Source organism: Phoenix dactylifera, chromosome 9 (genome assembly GCF_009389715.1).
Source record: "Phoenix dactylifera cultivar Barhee BC4 chromosome 9, palm_55x_up_171113_PBpolish2nd_filt_p, whole genome shotgun sequence".
Taxonomy (NCBI): domain Eukaryota; kingdom Viridiplantae; phylum Streptophyta; class Magnoliopsida; order Arecales; family Arecaceae; genus Phoenix; species Phoenix dactylifera.
Genome location: NC_052400.1, coordinates 21,190,973 through 21,198,732, shown reverse-complemented (window position 1 = coordinate 21,198,732; position 7,760 = coordinate 21,190,973). Strand labels below are relative to the sequence as shown.

Here is a 7,760-nt window from a genome sequence, read left to right as displayed (position 1 = left end):
TTCTCTAATTGGTGGTTCCCCCATTTCTTTATTCCAATTTAAGTTATCTTCCCTAACTGGTGTTAAGGCTGTTCGATAGAGATTAGTGGTTTTTTTTTTTTTTGGTCAAAAAGGCATTTCATTTCCAATAAGTCAAAATTGAGTACATCCTGCCAAGTCAAGAGAAAGTAAGCAATGCAACAAATGGAGAACGCTTGCTAGACTAGTCCAGATGACGTCCCTAGAATGACGAGCCACATATGAGGCGACCCAGTCTGCAGCTCTGTTCACCTCACGATACACATGACCAATCTGGACAGCTAACATCTCCTGAACTAGTCTGCGAGTATCCCAAATCAAAGGGTGGTCGTCACCATATCTATTGACTCCCCGTATCCAGTCAATCACCGTGGCAGAGTCTCCCTCAATGCATAATCTGTCGACCCCCAACACACATCTCGCATATCGGATGCCCTCCCAGGCAACTTGTAGCTCTGCCCAACAACCGTCAATCCTGGTGTGCTCTAACCTCCAGCTGCAATCAATCTACCATGCTGGTCCCTAATAACAAAGCCCACTCCTCCAGAAGCTCTATTCATAGCCATACCACCATCAAAATTCATCTTAAAATAACCAGAGGGTGGGGGTACCCAAGAGAGAGATGGAGATTAGTTCGATGGGGGACTTGGACGCCCTGCTTAAGGTGGAAAGCTTATCTTTTCTAATCAACAATGACGGAAATGGAAATAAACCGACCGCGGCGATGATGGTATCACCCCTCCGAACTCAAATCATCGGGTGGCCCGCAAGCTAGCAAGCAATGGACCGGTAAAGAGTCATGTATCTTTCATAGAGCTATCGTGACCAAGAAATTATTAAATTTAGGATGAAATCAATCTGTCCCGTCCCCTCTATCCCCATGCTTCTTCTTTTAATGTGCGATAGCAACACACGTTTGGATGATTTTATCTTGGATCCACAGTAGGTCTGATCCATTTAATATTTTTTTGCTATGATAGAGTTTAATCTTGATTGGGATCGACTTTATTCCATTTCTTCACTAGTGTTGGATGTTTTGGAGGCTGCTTTCTCCTTCAAAAAAGTGAAGGATACTGTGTTTAGCTTCAAAGGAGATAAAAGTCCAAGGCCTAACAGCTTCTCTCTCTACTTCTTCCAAAGATTCTGGAACTTGATAAAAATTAATATCTTTTCTCTCTTTCGGCAACTCTACAGTAGAAATCTGGACCTTGCAGGATTCCATTATGCCTTACTCGCCCTCATTCCAAAGAAAGAAGCAACAAAAGACCCTTCCGATTTCCGGCGCATCAGTCTTGCGTATAGCTGCATCGAAATCATATGGAAGGGTATGTCCAACTGTCTCTAGCCTTTTTTTAATGATCTCATTGATCTCGCTCACACAGCCAACATTAAAGAAAAGTACATGAAGGACAATTTTCTATATGCCAATGAAATTCTGCACCACTCAAGAAGATCGAGCATTGAGGAGGCGATTTGCACACTTCACTTCATAAGGGCTTTTTATAGAGTTAGCCCCTCTTATCTTATTAGACATCTTGTTAAGAGAAGTTTTCCCATAAGATGGATTAATTGGATCTCCAATCTACTACTTTCATCCATAATTGTGGTCAACGGGAACAAAGAGCTTAGTGACTGGATTTTCTGCAAGCGGGGGCTCATGAAGGTGACCCACTCTTTTCTTTCTTGTTCATACTTGCAGTGGATCCACTTTGTAGAATGCTTAACGTTGTGGCTTCAAGAAAAAAAATTATAAGGAATTGGGGAACCCATGGATTTGTGGAGACACTAAACTATTGCAATATGCGGACGATACATTGGTCTTCCTTAACACAAAAAAAGATTATTATACGGTATTGAAAACCATCCACTCTTGTTTTGAGCTAATATGAAGGTTATCCATTAATTTTCAAAAAAGCTCAATCTCTTACATCGGCCATAGACATGAAGAAGAGCTACAGTGTGGTAGGTGGCTAATTATCTTGAGATTTCAACCCCTCTCAAGTACTTGGGTTTGCCACTCAATGGTGCAAAATCTTCTTAAGTTGGATTGGCAGTGAGAATAGATTGGCTTTATGAAAAAGCGAGTATATGCCTTTTAGAGGTAGGACTACCTTGATCAATTCAATTCTTGCCTCTATACTTCATGTCTCCAGCTTGGGTGACCAAAAGAATTGGCAAATGTAGGTGAGCTTTATCCTGGACTAGTATATTTATCACTCACAGTTTCTTTTATAAGGTTGAAAGACTGTTTGCTTGCAAATGAAAGAGTGCTAGAAATCAAGGACATTCAATAGTTTAGTAATGCATTTTTAGCAAAATGGGGTTGAACGTCAATTGTGAAAAACCCAGGTATTTGGAGAAAGCAAATTAAATTTGCATATTATAAAAAAGTAAAACTATTAATGTGTTGGAAACCGCCAAAAAGATGCTCTAACATTTGGAAAGATGTTATTCTCTCCTGGCCTTCTGGAATCGAATTCACTTCAAGATCGCCAACCACCAAAACACTTCTTTTTGGAAAGAACTAGCTTTGAAATGCACCACTCAAATTGATCCTCCCTACCCTTTATGCTCGCAACACAAAAAAAAATGGCACTATATCTAATTTTTTAAATTGCAAAACTATATTGTGAAAACTTAAACAATCGAGCAAGCAATTGGCAAAGATCTTCTAACAGCAAAATCAATTGTTCTCTTTGCTTATTTTGATAATATTTAATAGAGATGAGGATAAAAATATTTGAAAACTAAGCAGTAAAACAACGTTCACCTCCGCATCCTACTATCAACTCATCAATTCTAAAGGAATAAAGTACAACTGCCTTCTTACTTTAGAACCTTCCAGTGCCACACTTAAAGTAAAATACTCCCTATAATTTTGTTGGAAAAAATGGTACAATACTAAGGATAGCATTAAAAAAAGTTTTGAAAAAAATATGAAATGATGTGCATCGTGTTGCCACTTTGTCCAATCTATAAATCATTTGTTTTTGAAGTGCAAATTTTTTACTGTCATCTGAAGAAGATTTTATCTTTTAGCAAACTATACTTGGATTAAAAAAAGAGAAATTTTTCTAAAGCTGCACCATCGGCTAATGATCATGATGCTCACTAGTGTCATTTCATGATCATGCCAAAAAAATATGTATCAAAATTTTTATAAATAAACAATTATTTATGGTAAAAAATATTTACAACTATTTTATTTATAGTCCAACCTTTATAACGTAAAATCGCTTACCTAACGCAAAATAAAAAATTACCTATCCTACTAAACAGATAAATAGAACGCGACATCGGTACTTGAGTACACAAAAACCTAACATAAAATAAAAAAATTACCTATCCTACCAAACAATAAAAAAATTACCAATCCTACCAAACAAATAAATATAACGCGACAACGGTACTTGAGTACACAAAAACCTAACATAAAATAAAAAAATTACCTACTCTACCAAACAGATAAATAGGGTTCGACATTGATACTTGAGCAAATAAATAACTTAATTTTGTTGAGCTAAAGTTGTACCATTCATTTGTTTAATTTTTTTTTGCTTTTCTATTTCTACAGCTGCTTAACTGCTCGGTTTCTATTATGTTGTCTACTCAGCTGATCTAATCTATACTTGCTACTGTAACTTTTTTTTTACTATAATTAATTTTGCTCTTCAATAAAAGTTGGGCAGCTGCTTTGCCCACCTCGTTTGTCATAAATATATATATAAAAAAAAACAGCAATCCGAAAACTTTCGATGGTCGGCCCCAATAGGCCTATCACGTCCACTGACGTCCTGCCGTCCGCTTGTTCTCCTTGAAAACATGACTTCACCATTTCAACGTGCGTGCGGTTGACCACCAGCCCATTTGGTCCGCGGAAAAAAGAAAAAAAAAATAATAAAATATCTCTTGTTAGATTGAAATTTTAAAAAAAATAAAAAAATTATATTTTTATGAAAATATGATTTTCACGTTTTATGAAAAAGTTACTTTTTCATAAAACGAAAATCACTCTATTTTTATTTTTTTCTAAAAAAAACCTTCAACATTAACGAAGCATTAAAAAATATTAAAAACTTAATTTTTATTAAAAACATAATGGAAATTATACATAACTTTTTTAGAAAAATGAATAGCCAACCAAACATAAACATTTTAAAAATTTGTTACTTTCTAATGATCAATCAAACATGCCAAAAATATTTTCGTAAACATTCTCTTCTTACGAATTTATTTCCCAATAATCATATTTGTTGCTGGAAATTGGACCTAGGAGCGGCCGCGAGCTGAGAGGGGAGGAGCTCCGCTGCTGGAACGGTGGGCGGCGGCGCGTCAGATGGTGGCGTCCTCCTGGAGAGTCCTGCAAAAAGCCGGTGGCCGGAATCTCCGGCGCCGGCCCTCCGATGCTTAAGTCAGAGAGGGCTAGTATATGAGTGTGGTAAAAGAGGAGAATGTTTGTTCTTCTGTCCCTCCTTTTTCCCCGGTTTCCTTTTATAGAAGGATATTATGTTACCTGGAGGTGACAGGGAAAATTGTCTTCTTCGTGATAATTGGGCACGATCATGCTCATTAATGATGTTGTGGAGAACGAGACCGGATCAGACCGGATCCAGCGAATTGTCATGGTTGATCGGACCTATTGAAGTGGTTCAACCACCGGCCGTGGTGGGCTTGGGGTTCGTAGATAGCAAGTGCATTAATTGCTGAGTGAACCGGTGATCAGGAAGAGCCATACGCTTTGATAGTCCAGTGATCCGGAGATCATCTTGGGCCGTGTTCATTTAATGGATGAGTGCACTGAAGGCCCGCAGGAGTCACGCATTAATGATCGAGTGTGCCGGAGGCCTGCGGAGGTCACGTGCCTTAATGGCTTGACGACGGTAGCACAGTACGGTGGAGTTGGAAATCTAGTTGTCAGATTCTCTATAAGGAATTAGGCTGGGGTCGAATATTTAGACAAGGCATCTTTAGGGCTCGGCACCAGTTGGTCAGTGGGGTGTCTTTGACTCGAGCGTCGTGAGGTCGGCGCGTTCTGGTCGGCGTCTCCTGATCGGACGCTTTCTGGTCGAGCGCTCTGGTCGGGCGCTACTTGGGTTTTCCCGTGTTGCGAGGTTGGGGCCCCCTGATCGGGCGCTTTCCGGATCGGGCGTCTTCTGATCGGCGCTCTCTGGTTGGCGCTCCTTAGGCGAGCGCCTCCGAACCAGTGCGACTTGAGTTTTTCCCCAACAATATTCTTAGAAGGAACAATGCTTTCCGCGAACCTAATAAGCCCGAAAAAGATCCCACATAAAACATAAGCACCATGCGAAACCTTGCTGCCATCCGCAAGGCTCCGGTTTGGTTCAACTTCATTTATTTCATTTTCCAATATATTCTTATTTTTTTAATTTTTATTTTTTAACACCACATGACAACCACTGATCGACCACTGTTGGTATTACCGCGTGTTCCTGCCATGCCACCGCTTGATATCAAGCCAAAAAAATTCAGACCCAAGTCTAGCCTCGCTTAGCTGTTCTAGTCAAAGCCTGAGCTTGACCCCACCAGCCGAACTGATGCAGGCCCGACATGTATAGAGAAACCGTAAGTTATTTGAGAAACAATTTTACTCCGTACCGATTCCGTCTTTCCTCCAATATTTTCAGAGGCTACAATTTTTTTTTTTATGAAAAAAATAACAGTCCATCAGCTTGCGTGGAGTCATATTAAATCTATTCTGCAGAGCGTATATGATTTTAGTCGGCACTGAACATGGTTAGCTTACCTGAGGCCTCTCCTACTGATCCATAGTTAGGTTTTGGCCGCTCAAATTTTACCATCCACCGTACGTGGGGTTCGTTTTGATTGGTTAAACCATTGCCTGCCCATGGACCCTCCTTGGTCGAGCTGAACCCAGACTAATATATGTAGTATGTATGGTATACAAATATATTTACATATACCACATACAAATATACTAGTCCTTGCTATTTAGGGCTCGTTTGAAGAAAAAAATGTGGTCAACGAAAAAGATAACAAGATGCCTCTTGGTTGGAATTTTTAAATAAAAAAATAAAAATATAATTTCCACATTTTATAGAAAAATATTTTTTATAAGAAATATGAAAAAATTACTTTTCCAAAACGAAAATCATTTTATTTTTTTTCCAAAAAAATTTTAAAACATTAAAAAAACATTAAAAGATATTAAAAATCTAATTTTTATTAAGAACATAATAAAAATTATACATAAACACTTTAAAAATTTATCATAAATTTATCATGATTAACCAAACATGCGAAAAGTACTTTTCCAAATCTCCTCTACGAATTTATTTTCCAGAAATCATATTCGTATGAGAAAAAATGCTTCCCGCAAACCGCAAACCAAACGAGCCCTTATTTGCGGGAGGGAGGGGGAGAGAGAGAGAGAGAGAGAAAAAGAGGGGCTGAGAGAAAAAACTTTATATTTCTATTCCATCATATTTGGTGCACCTAAAAAATTATACAAACCATGAGATAATAGAAGTTATTATATATTTTCTAAAATCAGTCTAGTTCATACTAACCAAAAAATAATAATACAAGCTGATATAAAAAATATATATTACAGAGCTAAATTTAAAAAAAATATTGGTTGATACATAATCACAATCACGCCAAGCAACAAAAAAAAAACATAGGATGATTCAAATTATTACATAATTCCTAAAATTAAGCTTATATTAAAAAAAAATACAGAGTAATATAGATTATTACGTAACCTCTAATACAAGCTGAATTAATAACAAAAATATTACAGAGCAAAACATATTGATAAGTAATCCTTCAATTGTTAACACTCGTGCTATACTAATTTTAAAAATTTTGGAACCTCTCCTCAGGACAAAGTTTAAATTTCAACCTGCGCCATACCGTTGTCCGCCTGGTCAGCCCCTGGCAAATAATTACCGAACAGGAGCTCAACCTATTTCCAGCCTTCTTTTCGCTACTGCACGCATCTGATCAGAAGCACCCACTTCCAAAACAACTCAGTTCATAATAAAACAAGTAAGACACGAACACGCACACGCACGTACAGGGTAAGAGGAGGATAAAAAAGAAACTCAAGGAAAGGTAGGTCCTTAGTAATATACAAGGGGCAAAAACGAACACTGAAGGAAAGGTTCCTCCTATCTCCTAAGTAATAATATACACGAGGCGCAGCATCCGTATGCCCAGCCATGCGATGAGAGCCACGCGCTACGGCCGACGCTGCGCCGCTCGCAGCGCCTGGGTCCCAGAGCTTGCTGAACACGAACCCTGCGTCTCCTGTATATATTATTCAGGAGAAACGGAGAAACCGAAACCCATTAGAGTTTGGGATTCTCCTCGTAGATGAAGAAGGCGTAGAAGCCACCAAGAGTCGTGGCGGCTGCCATCGCCCACACTACGACCTTCACCGCCAACGGCATGATGCCTGCGACCTTGTAAGTAAACATCAGGGTAAGCAGCGTGGCGAGCGTCCATACCACCACCTTCAACTTTCCCCTGTGAGGGGAAGTTTCCGACGTTCTCTCAAAGACGCGCAGAAAATAAAACAGGGACATGAGATCAACGTAGGAGCCCACGACGAAGGCCACCATCCATGGGTCGTTGATGGAGCGGTAGACGGCGAGGATCGAGTTATAAGTGAGAAAAGCAAAACCCAGGACTGAGAGCCAGGAATACTCATCTTTGTATGTCCTCCCTGCGTTCGCAGGCAAATCGCGTCGCCCTTGGGC

The 7,760-nt window shown here is 39.2% G+C and overlaps 1 long non-coding RNA gene across 1 annotated transcript; it reads right to left on the bottom strand.

Moving 5' to 3' along the window:
• Positions 1-273: 273 nt before the first annotated feature.
• On the bottom strand, positions 274-6,130 carry LOC120111954. Its single transcript, XR_005513478.1, has 2 exons — positions 4,245-6,130; positions 274-3,844 (listed from the first exon to the last, which is right to left on the bottom strand). It is a non-coding gene; the product is annotated as an uncharacterized LOC120111954 (long non-coding RNA).
• Positions 6,131-7,760: the final 1,630 nt, after the last annotated feature.